The sequence below is a fragment of the Dasypus novemcinctus genome, chromosome 29 (assembly GCF_030445035.2).
Source record: "Dasypus novemcinctus isolate mDasNov1 chromosome 29, mDasNov1.1.hap2, whole genome shotgun sequence".
Lineage (NCBI taxonomy): Eukaryota > Metazoa > Chordata > Mammalia > Cingulata > Dasypodidae > Dasypus > Dasypus novemcinctus.
This window is the reverse complement of record NC_080701.1, coordinates 5,080,918-5,096,621: the sequence shown is the minus strand read 5'-3', so window position 1 is coordinate 5,096,621 and position 15,704 is coordinate 5,080,918. Positions and strand designations below refer to the sequence as shown.

Sequence of the window (15,704 nt, the reverse complement as noted above, 5' to 3'; positions counted from 1 at the left end):
TGGGGATGCCAGCTCTTAATTTTGCCACTAAAGATACATCAGACAAAACAATACTTTTAAAACAAAAAACGATGATAGGACATAACCTCAGAATAATGCACGCTCCTTTGGTTTGGAGTGTGAAGCTTAGCCTTACGAAAGCCTCCGCACGTTGTTGCTGTCGTGCACTTCGGTGTCCTGATGAACACTTCGTGAAGAAGCACCCCTGGTTTACAGAGGTGCATTTGGGGACCCCTCGATTAGGTGAGAAAGGCAGCAAGGAAGAGGAAGGAGGGAGGAGGCCAAGGGGAAAGGGAGGGCAGCTTTCCACTCTCCAGGAGCGAAGACCTCCGTGGAAGACAAGGGGAGACTCACAAGGGGCAGTGCTGGGAAGGCCAGTGGTCAGAGAGGCCTGGGACAGTCCAAAGAGCAGTGGTGTGTCCCCACTGGAGGGGACAGGAGACCACAGACCCCGGCACACACAGCAGCCCCAGGGGCCACGCAGGGCCAGCAGCACCCACAGACCACCATCAGGGGCTACTTTGGAGAAGTGGATGTGGCTCCTGGGTTTGATCCCTGGGGCCTCCTGATAGAAAAGAAGAGAAAGCGTGCCCGTGTGGTGCACAAGCGTCTGCGTGGTGAGCCAGTGCCCATGCAAGTGAGTCACGCAGCAAGATGGTGATGCATCAAGAGAGAGACAAGGGGAGAGTCAAGGTGAAGTGCAGCAGAGACCAGGAACTGAGCTGACGCAATTGACAGGGAACCTCTCTCCACATCAGAGGTCTCCCAGATAAAATCCTGGTGAATCCTCGAGGAGAGAAAATGAGAAGACAACACAGACAGCAAAAAAGTGGGTGGGAGGAGGGGAAGGGGGAAAAAAATCAATCAATCCTTTTTTTTTCACAGAGTTACTTTGGCAGGAGCCAGAGGCACATGCAGGGTGGCACCTGGACCAGACAGCCGTCCCCACAGCCCGATGTCACAAAGCTCCTCGGGACCCGGCACCCTCTCAGAAGTGGGTGGACTGGGGAGGCGGGAAAACAGCCCTTGCGAGGGGAGCACGTCCCTGGCCAGAAACTTTGAACTGGCAAACCTCAGTCTTGAAGAGGTGAAGGCACTGCCTGAAAGTGGCTGGTCTAAACCAGAAGAGACCAACCCGTCTTGAGGTTGCTAGATTACGTGTTCTCTGCAAGAGGAAATGGGGAACTGTGAGCCAGCTGGGTTATAGAAGATAAAGTTACATTTTGAGTCATAATGTGTATGCTGAACCTGCTACTGTCATTGCTAGAAAGACAAGGAATGGAAGAGACGGAGCCCTCTGCACAATGGGTCTAAATGAGGTTCCAAGTTTAACATGGAGAAGGGAGGTTTCCACTTTTAGCCTGGAGAAGCGGGGCTCCACGTATAACAGGAAGGAGGGAGGGTTCCACGTCTCATGTGCAGCAGGGTTCCATATTTCATATGAAGGAAGGTTCGATGTTAATGTGAAGCAGAGTTCCATGTTTACTATAAGGGAACGTTCCATGTTTAACATGAAGCATCAGGGCTCCGTGTTCACTGTGAGGCAGGGTTCCATGTTTACTATAAGGGAACGTTCCATGTTTAACATGAAGCAGCAGGGCTCCGTGTTCACTGTGAGGCAGGGTTCCATGTTTACTATAAGGGAACGTTCCATGTTTAACATGAAGCAGCAGGGCTCCGTGTTCACTGTGAGGCAGGGTTCCATGTTTACTATGAAGGAAGGTTCCATGTTTACTGTGAAGCAGAGTTCCATGCCTAACGTGAAGCGGCAGGGCCCCGTGTTCACTGTGCAGAAGCGCGTTCCTCGTCTGACAAGCAGCACTTCAACCCTGTGGGCGCAGCTCATCTTCAGGAACACAGGAAGGCTGTGCGGATAATCCAGGTCAGGCCCAGAACACATTTCCTTGGCTTGCTTACGAATTCACCCATCTGAAATCATCTCACACTACCTCGCTGTCAGGGGTATACTTTCCAAGGGGGAAAAAAAAAAAAAAACATCAAAAGAGAATTTTTTTAAAAAAAAAGGTTGTTTCCTTTCAAGTCAGTACTGCGGCGTGAGGCAGACTGAATGGCTGAGAAGCTCTCTGAAGAACGCCAGAAAGGCTGTGCGAGGAAAGGCTGTGCAAACGCCGCGTGCGGCACGTGAAGCAACAAGTTGGGGCCCCTCTCCCTGCCAACTGCCAATTCCTGCTGCATCCACCCAGCACCCGTGGGGCGGAGGGACAGTGAGTGCCCCAGGTCAGGCTCCTCCAGCCCCCGGGCGCCCGCCCCGAGGGGCAGATGCCACAGGACGGGCACCCACCCTGCCGCCCCCTCTTGGCGGTGACACGCCTGCCGTTTCAAGAAGCTCAGGACCTGGCCCAAGAAACGAAGCTACTAAAGAGCAACGCTGGACCCGGGTCCAAGTCCCGATCTCCTTCCAGCCCTTCCCCAGTAACTAATCCCTGTCCCGTGTATTTGCTGGGCAGCTACAGACCCCAGACTGCCTGGCTAGGGAGGGTGTCCCTCAGGGGACGACCCCGCAGTTACTCAGTAACTGGGGTACCTCAGGCCAAAAGAAATCTCATTCCCATTTTCCTCCTCTGTAAACACCGAGATAACACAACCTATCACAAACGGTTGTTTTGAGAGTTGAATGAGTTTGTAGAAAACTGTAAACTGGTACATGATTGCCAGTTGTTACTGTTATAATGCCAATAATCTTATGAGATAAGCTTTATTACCTTCATTTTACTGATGGCCAAAGATATCAAGATATCTGGCCAAGAGAACTTTCTGGGGTGATGGACATGTTGTCCAACTCAGTGGCTTGTTGGTTAGGCATATCTATTTGTCAAAACCCACAATTGTGCACTTAAGCTGGGTGCATGTCAGAGTACTTAATTTTGTCTTGATGGGGAAAAAAATCATGTTTTCAGTAAACAGTGTTTATTCTGGAACACACCTATTCATTCATCTATGTTGGGACCTACAGATGTGTTTCCCGCTTCTTACTCTGGAACCCAGTTTCCAACAAATCCGCCCACCCAGCGGGAGGCTTGTTGACTACACTTGCTAACTGACATCTCTATCTGATCTCACAGGCACCAAATCTGCCCTTTTTCTGAGAACTTACTGCTTTTGTGGTACCCCCCGAGTGCAGGACATCCACCCGGGCCCCACGGAAGCAGGCCACTGGCCAGGAGGAACAGCCGGCACCGTGGCCACAGCCCTAAGCTGTCACCTGGAAAAGCAGGTGAGCTGCCGACAACCCAGCCAGCGGACACCTGAGGATCAGAAACAACTCTCAGACTAAGTCACCTTTTCTCTAACAGCTTTTTGAGAAACTAAATACCAAGCACGAGTCTAACCACTCGAGACGACCAAAGCTGATGACCGCCTGGGTGTGACATCACATAGGGACATTCTCAGAATTCCATTAGAATGTAAGCTTTTTCCTGAAAATCCGAAAGCAGAGCTGGAAGTAAACAGAAAACACGGAGCTCCAGGGTAATGCTGAACCAACCCAGGAAGAACTGTTCCTGTACAAGTAAGTACCCACCAAATGAAATCTGCACTCGTTAACCCACTTTTCAGAGAAGCCCCTTTCTTACTGGTTGGCAGAAGTTTCTAAAAACTTTCATTCAACTGCCCACCTCTTCATGTTTATTCATAGGAGGCTTGCTACCTGTGAGAAAAGTCAGTTTCTGAAGCTGGCTCTAACCGGTTCTAGTCCCAGAGCATGGAGGCCTCCGTTTCAGGATGAGGCATAATGGCAGCTGAGCATGCGCCATTCAGCCACCTTCCCAACTTGGCTTGGCCAGGCCACCTCAGCCCATCCTTGGCCACTCCCCTGAGCCCACCTTCCCAGATGGTATGAAACCCCAGCACCCATTTAGCACAGAGACTTATCGGAGGCTCGCCTCCAGTCTCCTTGCTGGCCAGCCATGCAATAAACTCTTCTCCTGAGATGCTGGTGCCTCAGCAGCAGCTTCTGTGCACATCAGGAAATGAACCCTCTGGGCAATATCTCAAAGGGCACTGGCATAGGACTGGCAGTTGGACTAAAGAAATGATTAGATGTAAAGACTTTGTGTCCTTTACTTTTCTGAAGTATATACAGCAAGTTAAATTACCCAAAAGATAGCACACTTAGTTGGAGGGAAATGGGGAGTCAGGACCGAGTTTAAAGCTAAAATCTTTTCCCAAAAGTGGTAAGTGACTATGAACAGTCCCTTGTTTAGAATCTTTCAGACAGTTGCCATATCTTTTCAAAGTCCACTTGGCTAAAAGGAAATAATTTTCCATTTGAATCATGCCAAGACCAACTGAAAAATGTCATACTGTGTATGTAGTTACGCAAGCTGGCACATCACCTCGTACCTCCCAATCTTCATTAAACATCTACTTCCTGAACTCTACATGAAATGATTACCCATGTGAAGCTTTCCACTGGCAAATAAGAGTTCTTGAACAGAAGGTCAACAATATATGTACACATCTAATTCTCACGAACAGCCCAAAGAAAGAGCCAATCTCCTGTGAAGTTCTAACACTACTCTCCTAAGGAATGTAGCCCTGGAGACCCGTAGGGCTAGATTTATGACTGACAGCCAGGGAATAACTGGTTTTATGGGACATTCTTCTCTTCCCAGTTCTGAATCACACCAGGCCTCACCTCCCAGTTAAATTTCCTCCATTTACCACTAGTTACCTGCCTCTGTGTAGCTTAAACTAATCAAACAAGATTCAAAATTTCTATAGGAAAAAATGTTTCACGAAAACAAATATTAGTCCCCTTCAACAAGCACGACCTTGGATTGTTAATCTGTAAAATGGGGTACAATCAAATAATTGAGATGATTGTCCTTATAAAATTTTATTAGGTTCCTTTTGAAAAAAAGAGTCTGAAAACTAAAAAACCTTAAAGAAATGTACTCTATCATTGCAGTGAGCTGTAACCACCAACTTTCCATTTGTGCTCATCTAAATGGCTTACCACATTTAATATTCTATTTTATAGTATGCAGTTAGAAAACCAGAAAAAGAATGAACTGTAATTCTAAGTGATGTCATTTGAAGTTTTACGTATTCAACCTATTAACAGGACGCTGATCCCATTTCAGCATAGAAACACTGAAAATCCAAACAACAGTCAGTTATTACTTCCTGTGACATTACAACTAGTCAAGTAACAGTATCATATTAGGAGTAGTGAAGAGTAATCACAACAGTAATCAGAAAACAAATGTTCTTACAAATCCTCCTGGTCCTCAAGCTCATCAGCCATAAAACAAAGCTGTGTGATCTGCCCTGCCCAGCTCACAGAGTTGATGTGATAATTGAGTACTTTCTAATTTACAGACTGCTTTCCAAAAACATATGAAATTCTTAGCTCATTTTGCCAAGATGGAAATTTAGCATTGCTTTGTAACTGAAATATATGAAAGGTAACATTTACAACTGAAAGTCTTACATATGAATGTCATTTGACTAAGTTATGGCTTAAAAATTAGAACAGCAGACATTAGTACTTTAATATCCACAAGTGAATTACTGGTTCAAAGTGATGAGTCAACTCTAAGTGCTTTTAGAATGAGCCGATAGCAAACTGGCAACATAATTTACAGGCTTTAGAAAAGATGAAAGTATCTGCTTTGATTTAAACAACACAGCTCTGATACAACAAAATATCAGCGAGTCACTAAACTCCAGCTCTGAAGACTACCAAGAGCGACAAGGCTGGAATCCAAGAGCAAGTGATCTCAAATGTTTCTGGTACAAACCAATTCACTTTAAAGCTGGGGCAAGTTATCAGGGATACCATGCCTGGAATTTCGTTTCCAAAGAGCACCAACAGATCCAAGTTGAGTCACAGAAATTAAAGGACACTCTTATCTATGATTCTGAAGAGGTTTCAAACAAGAGACAAAGGAAAGTATGTAGTTATCTGTTGATCATTTTCTCTGCACCAGGCATTGTGGTAGAAACTTCAGGGGGCAAGTATCACACCACTGTCCTGAGAAGTAACTTACAAGGCCCCATGTCCACTACGGCCGAGCTCAGCCAGGGGGCCAGGTAGGCCTAAGCGGAGTCTGTGCTGGCTCCCTTACGCTTCAGCACCAAATGTTCCGCATACTCAAAACGTTTTCCTGATTCTATAACTAAGTATGTCTCCAGGGTTTCATAGGTCAGGGTGAGCAGTCTTTAGCTAAATGCTTGAAATTCCTCTATTTGTTTTATTAGTCCAAATTCAATAAAACAGGGCAGAAAAGCAATAGCTTGCCCTACAGTGGGGGAGGGGCAAAGGAGAGATGATTGTTTAAGTTCAAAACAACGTGTGCTATATAAATAGAATGTGATTTTCACTTGATTATGTATCTACAAGATTGCAATTTTTTTGTTTATAGGCGGTACCGGGAACTGAACCTGGAAACTTGACAGTGGGAAACAGGTGTTCAATCCCTTGAGCTACATCTGCTTCCCTAAATACTCAGCTTAACAAGACGTAACCAGCGTTTTCCAACACAATAGATATCTGTAACATATAAAATGGTTTAAACTTTTTCACACACACACAAAAGAAATGCAAGATTTTTTTCTACCTCCATCCCCTTTCCATCAACTGTCCCCAGTCTTCTCATACAGGAATTAAAAATGAATTATCAAACCCACCTGCAGAGTTGCCATTAATATGCTCATAAAGCAACATCAGAAATCTGTAAGCATTAAAAAGAAAATTCAAGTACTTCTTGAGGGCATTAAATCAGGTTCAATAACCAGCAATTCTCATGAAGCACCAAAAAGTTTTACAGAAATGCAAAGCAACCCCAAAATACAAATCTTATAGATACAGTAAGAGATATAAGAATCCTAGTCTGCAAGGTCATCTGAACTCATCTTTAAGATATAAATATATATATCTCTAAACAGAAGCATTCAAAAGAACTTGTGTACTTGTGATTGCACAGAAAATGTAACAGACGGTCACAACTGTAACTAATTCTGAATATTTGCATATGGCTATGCAGGATGCTCTGAGAATGCACTTTATAATAACGTGTAGCTCGGAAGCAGATCCAGCCCTCCTGTACTTGCTCCAATGGCTCTGCCAGAGGGGCAAGCGCGGGCTGCACTGCTTCTCGCTCCCCACTGCTGAGAAACAGTGGGTGCAGGCTGGGGGCCAGACAGCGGGAAAGCAGCGAAAAGCAGGGAGAAAATGAATATCTGCGGTTTAAAAGACCTTTCGAGAAGCTGTGACTAACCAAAGGAGGAATTTCAAAACTCCCAGTGTCTCAGGGCACCCGGTGATTTATTCCAGGCTCCATCTGGGACAAAATTATGGAGAGTACAAATGGACCCCACACCCTAAGGTTTAGAGCCCAAACTCAGGAAGCTCACAAGCTGTGACAGAAAGACACTGAGAGGTAAGACGACACAGAAATGAAGTGACAAATGTCAGAGTACAGGGCTAAGTGTCTCATTCTTCCACTGCTCTGATAAAAGGAAAAGAGGAAAAGGGATTAAGAGAGCAGGTAGAATTTCCAATGTATGGCACAATTTAGCAACCTGGGAGAATATTTCTAGCAACCTCTACACTGACATTTCCAAACCTGTACCCTTCACAACGTATTCAAGTGCTTGGGGTTCTCCGGCTGGCTCCTCTGAGAACAGGGGCCATTGATATTGCAATGACAGATATGGGCCATTACACATTGTTGAAACATATAAAATTGTGTAGTGCAGAATGTAAACCATAGTGTAACTACAGACCACATTTAGTAGCAGTGCTTCAATGTGTGTCCATCAATTGTGACAAATGGACCACACTAATGAAAGATGCTGTTAATGAGAGAAAATGGGGGGGGGATATATGAGAATCCCCTATATTTTCAATGTAACATGTATGTAATCTAAAGCTCCTTTAAAAACAAACAAATAAATAAATGGGGAAAATGTCTCTTGGGTTAAGTTAGTAGTAATATGTTTCAATACTGTAATATAAAACTAAGAATGAAATGACTCTAGTGGAGTAGGTTACTATGCTTTAAAATATATACGTACATTTTTTTAACAGTATAGGGTGATTTCACCTGTAATTCCTCTGGTAAATACAACTTGACACAGAGGATGGGGGTGACAGGATGACCCCTTTTTGAATGTCATCTTTTAGACTGATTATCTCTTTACTGGTTGCTATTTTTGTTTGACCAAGTGAGCCAGATTTTAAAAGGACATGCAGTTTTGACCTGATATCATTCATTGTTAACAAGAAAACGTAGGAGATAAACACCAGAAGAAAATGAATTTCTCATTTGTCACTGAACACTGCTAAACACGTCCCATGAAATGCCCGTCTAAAATAAAGTGGGAAGCAAATTTGGCTCAACTGACAGAGCGTCCACCTACCACATGGGAGGTCCAGGGTTCAAACCCAGGGCCTCCAGACCTGTGTGGAGCTGGTCCGTGCATAATGTTGATGCACGCAAGGAGTGCTGTGCCATGCAAGGTCACCCCTGTGTAGGGGAGTCCCACGCGCAAAGAGTGTGCCCCATAAGAGCCACCCCATGTGAAAAAAACACAGCCTGCCCAAGAGTGGTGCCACACACATGGAGAACTGGCAGAGCAAGATGATGCAACAAAAAGAGACACAGATTCCCGGTGCCGCTGACGAGAATGCAAGCAGACACAGAAGAACACACAGCAAATGGACACAGAAAGCAGACAACTGGGGGGAGGGGGATAAATAAAAATAATTTAAAAGTCTTAAATTTAAAAAAGAACTTTAATAAAATAAGGTGAGGAAATATTGACTTATCCTTCAGAATTGTATACATGCAAGCAATGCCCAAGTTAAATATTTCCAAGTTTCCAATGTAGAAAAACTACAGAAAATAAGCTAAAAACCCAAGCCAACTGAATGAACACTGCCATTAACATGATTTAAGCTATACGATTATTTATAAAAAGATGTATTTTTGCACCTCTCTTTCCTGCTCTTCTGACAAGACTAACTCTTTCTCAGAGGGATTTCTTTCCAACGCCAATCTAGGACACAAACTTTCCTGCAACATTTTAATTCATTGTAAAAGATAAGAGGAATTGGCAACACTTTTTCCCCCTCCCCTGCATTGAGCTTAACTTCTATTTACAAAGCAGGAATTCCTACATTAAAGAGGATGTGAAGGCTGCCTGCTGGGGGAAGCCCTCTCAGTGGATCATAGGAGAGCAGTCCTCACCCACCCTCTCCACACCCTCGGCGGGGGGCTGCTAGGCCTCCGTGGGCACAACATTTCTCAAACGTAGTCAGTTGTCTCCCAGCACTGGCACAACGATATCCCCTGGAAGTCATTTCCTTAATCTTTCAACCCGTTTAAGAAAGTTATGAACTGTCCTTCATTCTCTTTCACTGCTCAAAAAGATTCTCTTCAACTCTACTCAAAAAGCACACAGTTAAAGAGAAACTTTAAGTGCCTTTAGAACTTGCTTTCCTTAGTTTTACAACTCCAAAATGAAAACGTTTCTAGGTTATAATAAAAGTAGGATGAATGATTTTACTTAATTTTACTCACATAACTAAAGTGCACACAAAAATATTCGTTAATTTTGATAGGGGCTATTAACTGCAAATCTTAAATACAGTTTATCTTTAAGTAAATACATTTTATGACTCTTCAATCTGGAGCTTAAGCTAAAGGCTGATTAAAACCAACTAGCTTTTTAATGAATAAAGTTTTGTAATCAAAGATTATTTGTATGCAAATACGATTCTGAAGTGCATGAAAGCTATTTATTTAAGTGAAGCATATCTAGGCTCAACCTTTTTTATACCCTAAATTTGTTGAGCAAACCCTTCTTTGATCAGGTAAAAGAAACCAGGGTAATCACAAATTACAAGTTAGCTTATGGTGCAGGATGATAAGGTTTTATTGTACCTGTCTACCTAGTAAAGATCATTCCCAAAACAGAAAAGTCTTTTTTCATCTTGGGCCAAGGAAACAAATCATGCATTAATATCATCGTGGAAAATGGCCCATGTAAAAGAACTGCAAATTTCAAAGAATATAGTGATCACTAAAATATATATATATATATCATCAGGGCAATCTTTTATAAAACTTGGTTTAGAAATATATAGAACTCTGCTCTTGGTTTCACTGGGCTGTAGCAAGCCAAGAAGAACCCTGGTCAAGGCAGGCTTTTCTAAACCAAGTCTCCTTTCCTGCAGGCTGGACTCTCTTATCTGCTATGGCTCGCACTTTCTCCCCTGGAAGTCGCAGCCAGCCCCACCTGCATGGGTCGTGGTGGTGGCCGTGTCCGCCCAGGCACAGCTGCTCCCAGAGCACTGCGCCATGGACACACTCAGCCCACACAGCGCCCCCCACCCTCAGAGAGGGAAGGAGAGAGGGGGCCTGATGGAGAGCACCTCCTCTAAGTGAGGCCGTCAAAGCCTCAGGCTACACTTACGCTTCCATAATTCAGAAGGTTGGGGAAAGAGGGAAGAGCGGTTTAGCCTATGAGGATATTGGAAATTAGTCTGGGGAAAATGTGGACTACACATACACCTGCCTGGATATTACGGAAAGACTCTATTAGTAATTCAGTGTAAAATTACATGAATGAATCTAAGAAGATGATTCTGGCAAAATAAGGGCATTACAATGGAATTGCTAAAAGCAAATGAGTTGTGGGCTTCACAGAACAGCTCTGAAAGACTCAACCCTGCGATTCTAAAGTTCTGCTCCAAGTTCAAAGCCATGTGTTCCTGTACACTGCTTCATCTCAAACAGTCCATTTGTAGCAGTCGTGAGGCTCTCGTCATGGATTCAAGAAGACTTTAATGCAGAATTATGAGGGGAATTCTTTTAAAACTCTTCTACACAGTCACACACAGTTCTTATGCTGTGATTTAGAAGTACTAAAATTTTTGACTTTGAGAAGCAACAGCTTTAGCCACATTAAAGTACAGAACTTCTGTAAGTCAAAACCACTATAGGGGAAGCAGATTTGGCTCAACTGATAGTGTCCGCCTACCACATGGGAGGTCCAGGGTTCAAACCCCGGGCCTCCTTGACCCGTGTGGAGCTGGCCCATGCGCAGTGCTGATGCACACAAGGAGTGCCCTGCCACGCAGGGGTGTCCCTCGCGTAGGGGAGCCCCACGCGCAAGGAGTGCGCCCTGCAGGGAAAGCAGCCCCGTGCAAAAAAAGCACAGCTCACCCAGGAGTGGCACCGCACACACAGAGAGCTGACACAGCAAGATGACGCAACAAAAAGAGACACAGATTCCCCGTGCTGCTGACAAGAATGCAAGCAGACATAGAAGAACACACAGTGAATAGACACAGAGAGCAGACAACTCTGGGAGTGGGGGGGGAGAGGGGGGAGAGGGGAGAAAAACAAATAAAAATAAATCTTAAAAAATAAAACACCACATACACATTTATAAGATAAGATACAAAATGGGAAAAATGTCTGCAACATGAAAGGCAGAGGTTCACTATAAATATATAAAATGTGCTCACAAATAAAAACTATTACTATGCCAGGAGGGAAAAAAAATGATACTATGTTCAATTAAAAGGTAATAAAATGAAAATAACTAGTTTTTTTGGTGTTCAAAATCATTTGTAAACAAAGAAATGGAAATGTAACTACTGAGAGAGCACTGGTACCCTATAAAGCTGACAAGAACTGTTTTCCTTTTCTGGATGCTTCTCCATGCTGTAGCTCACACAGGTATCCTCAGAGTGTTGGGGTAGCCGACGTTAGAGAAACCTATTTTTCCCTTTTGAACCACCAAATGTACTTCAAGGATCCCATCCTAATGACACACATCCTGCAGATAAAGTTTTATAAAGGATACTCCTTGCAACAGTATATTTTCTAAAAATAATATTATGTAACTGCCAGAATAAGGTTTTTTAAGCAATGTAATGACACAAAAACTCTCTCATATGTAAAGTCTGCAGGAAAAAATTAGAATGCAACAGTATCAACTATGGAACTATAAATACATACTTTGTTTTATATTTGTTACATATATTTAAAACTAGAAATATTAACTGTGATATCTTTAAAGGGTGGGCATAATTCTCACATCTTTTCTGTATCTAATGTTTTTTATACAGAAGGCATGTAGTGCTTTTGAAATCATAAGAGAATGGGCCTTGCCAAGCAGGGATAGTAAGTGGCATGCCTTTTAAACGTTGAAGTCCATAAATGTAGTTTAGTTTCCAAGAAATAGTTTAAGGAATTTTCTTAAATTTCATATTTTTTCCAAAAACAACCCCGAGTTACTTCTACAAGCACTCTTCCTCCACATAATACTAGCTTTTAAAAGTTGGTTCTTTAAAAAGAAGGGAGGGGAGAGGTTGGTGCAAGTGTTGGCTCTGTTTAGGGTAGTTGTAATCACTTCTTTGGATAACTTGCCTTACGGAATAAAGAAATCAAGGAGAACTAGAACCGCACGCCGTACACTGTTAAGCCCTCTGCGAAGGGCGTCCTCGCGTCGTTTAACCTGTCCGGCCTTTCCTGCCTGGCCACCCCCTTAAAGCCGTCGCCTGCCCGGCTGTGCACCCCACTGCGCACCTCCTCCAGGCTTAGGCACGCTCCGCTCGCGGGTGCGCAGCTGCCCCCGCGGAGGTCACGGGTTCTCCTAACCCGCCTCTCCTCCCTCCACTCTCACCCTTGGCCGCCGGGGCTGAGGACTTAGTCTGGGCTCAATTCCTGGGGGAGGTTGAGTTCCAAACGCCTGGCCCACCACGACCGCTGTCACCTGCCGCCTCCACCTGAGACCGAGTCCCTGCGAAGGCGCAGCACCAGCCACCGAGACGCGGGCTCCCCGCAGAGCCGCGGGCACTCCCAGAACTTCAGGCGCGCGCGGCCTCCCGCGGGTGACGCGGGGGTCGAGCTCCCCGGTCCCACTCTCCAGTCAAGCCGTCCAGGCCCACCCCTAGCCGAGCACCAGCGCGGCTCGGGACGCGGGGGGCCAGAGGGGGCGAGCAGGCCCTAAGCGGGACGTCCTGCCAGCAGGCAAGCAGACCCCGGCGGCTTCGGGAGCTCGCAAGCCCGCGCAGGAAGCACGCCCACGGGCAAGGACTGGGCGCCGCAGCCACGCGGGTGGCCCCGCGGCCAGCGCTGGTGACGCCGCGGGGCAGGGGCGAGCGCACCGCCCGGCCGGGGGCTGCGGGGTGCGGGGTGCGGGGTGCGGCCCGCCTGCGGGCAAGGGCGCCCCGCTGACCCCTCCGGCCACTCTTCAAGGTGACGGCCGCGGGAGTCGCAGCCGAGCCCTCCCGCCAGCTGCGCGGACCCCGCGGAGCCCCGCGCCCCGCAGCCCCCACCCCTCCGAGCCGCCCCCACCCTCGCCCCAAGTTCGGCACCGGAGCCCCTAAAATACCTTCCGCCCGAAATCCAGCCCGGTGCCCGCGTCCTCGCCCCGGCCCGCCCGCAGCCGGGCAGGGACCCCGCTCAGCCCCGACCCGCAGCGCCGCCCGCGATCCCCGAGCCCGCCCGGCCCGCGCCCCTGCGCCCTCGGGGCGCTCCCGGCGGCCCCCCACCCCGCCGCGCCCCAGCGCACCCCGGCGGCGGCGCTGCCAGGCGGGACCCGGAGTCCGGCGCGGGGGCCCGGGGAGGGGGAACTTGCCCGCAGGGGCGCGCGGGGCGCTCACCGCTGCTCCTGGGGGTCCCCGCCCGGGCGCGCAGCGGGGCCGGGGCAGCAGGCGGCCGGGGCGCCCGGGCCGAGGAGGCCGCAGGGGCGAGGGCGCGGCCCCGGGACGCCGCGGGACGGCTCGCGGGCCCCGCGCGCTCCCTGCGCTCGCGCTCCCGCCCACCCCGCGGCCGCGCGCTCCCGGGCCCAGTGCGGGCGCGCCCCGCGCCCCCGGGCGCCCGCCCCGAGCACCTGTTACACGTGCGGCGCCGCGCGCGGGGCTCCCGCGCACCTGGCCGGGCCCGCACCTGGCCGAGGCAGCTCACCTGGCCGCGGCGCCCCCACCCTGCAGGCGGCCCCCTCTCCCCGGGCCCCCGGCCGCGCGCGCGGGCGTCCCGCGCGGGTTACCTGCGGCGGGGTGGCCCCGGGCGTCCAGGAAGTGGACCTGCGAGCACCTCCTCAGGTGATCAAAAGTGGAGAGGAGGAGAGGACAGCGGGGAGGGAGAGGGCCCAGCCCGCTCTGCTCCGAGCACAGCTGAGCCCCTGCTGTTTACTGCGCCGCCGGGCCCGCAGCGCGTGGCGAGCACCGCACCTCCCCAGGACGAGAATCCGCCTCGGAGAGAAGTAGCATTGCTGAACCACTAACCGTCAGACAGCCTGAGTCCACAACAAAACAACAGCAACAACAACAACAAAACCTGTCTTTAGCTGGTTTAGATTTGCTAAACTTTTTTTTTTTTTGCATTTTTTCCTCTATTTTTTAAAAATGTTATATTCAAAACATATGAGGTCCCCCCTCGCCCCACTCCTCCCACATCAACAACCTCCTTCATCGTTGTGGCACATTCATTGCATTTGGTAAAAACATTTTGGAGCACTGCTGCCCCGCATGGATTATAGTTTACATTGTAGTCTACAGTCTCCCGAGTCCACCCAGTGGGCCATGGCAGGACATACATTGTCCAGCATCTGTCCCTGCAGCACCACCCAGGACAACTCCACGTCCTGAAAATGCCCCCACATCACATAAACTTTTGAGAACCGTGTTTTCTGCGAATCAATCTGAGGATGGTGTAGTCCACAAAGTTTTCTGTACCATGACGAGCCTGTGTTGCCATCACAGCTGTAAAGCTTTTTCACACGTGCAATGCTCGTCATTCCCTCACAAGAGCCAGAGGTGTTGAGATCAGATCGTTATTTCCATTTTTCAGGGGAGGAAACTGAAGTTCGGAAAGGCCAGGTGACTTCTTCCAGGTCACACAGCTAGGAGAGGGTGAGGGCGCCCCAGCACACCTGCGCCCCCTCGTGCCCCTGAAGTCCCCGTGGCAAAGACAGATAACTAATGTGAGCTCCAACTTCAGGAAAGTGTAGGTGGCTTTATGCAAAAGCAAAAGCAAAAAACAGAAACCAAAAATCTGTCATCGTTTCTGCAAGTGTGGAGGCAGTTATGCCCATTAGCAGCAGGCCTCCTTCCTAAACAGAATATTCCTCGTGTCAACTGTATCATTTAATCTTATTACCCTCCTGTGCCCCAGCTGCTTTGTTTCAACCCCCCACAGTTCTGTTGTGCAGATTAGTTATATCTATACACATAGAACCCATTTTACTGCATTTTTCTATGAGAGAGGTGAAAAAAAAAAGCCCTCTACTAAGTAAGTAGGGATGTTTTTGTGCACATGGGGAATCTACATGTCTACACTTAGCTTCCAATCGCATCCCCATGAAAGCAGAAGTTGTCTTCTGGGGCATCAGCAGGGACTCTGTCAGGGCCAGGGTGCCTGAAGCAGGGCCTCTGGCTGTGCCTGCCCTCTCCCTTCTGGGCAAGGGGCTGTGTCCTGGTATGCGGCTCCACTGATGACCAGGTACAGAGCCCAGAAAAGGTAGCAGGGTCGGCCAAGAACCGCACATAACTTTGTGGCCATTATTTTAAAATTATATATGTTAGGGATATTTTTTTTTTCCTCCACTAGAAAAACATAAATTAGAAACTTTATTGAGAAATCTTTTTTTCCCCACTCATCAGACTGGCAAAGATGAAAAAGCTTGATCACCACCGTGTGTTGGCAAAAGTATGGAGA

The 15,704-nt window shown here is 47.6% G+C and overlaps 1 protein-coding gene across 5 annotated transcripts in view; it reads right to left on the bottom strand.

The window, feature by feature from the left end:
* MTUS1 (microtubule associated scaffold protein 1) overlaps positions 1 to 13,789 on the bottom strand; it is a 141,183-nt gene extending 127,394 nt beyond the window's left edge. For all 5 annotated transcript variants that reach the window (XM_058289959.2, XM_071212614.1, XM_071212616.1 and 2 more), the window contains exon 1: positions 13,649 to 13,789. The gene's annotated coding sequence lies outside the window, so the exon portion shown is untranslated. The remainder of the gene's footprint in view (positions 1 to 13,648) is intronic.
* Between the last annotated feature and the right edge of the window lie 1,915 nt (positions 13,790 to 15,704).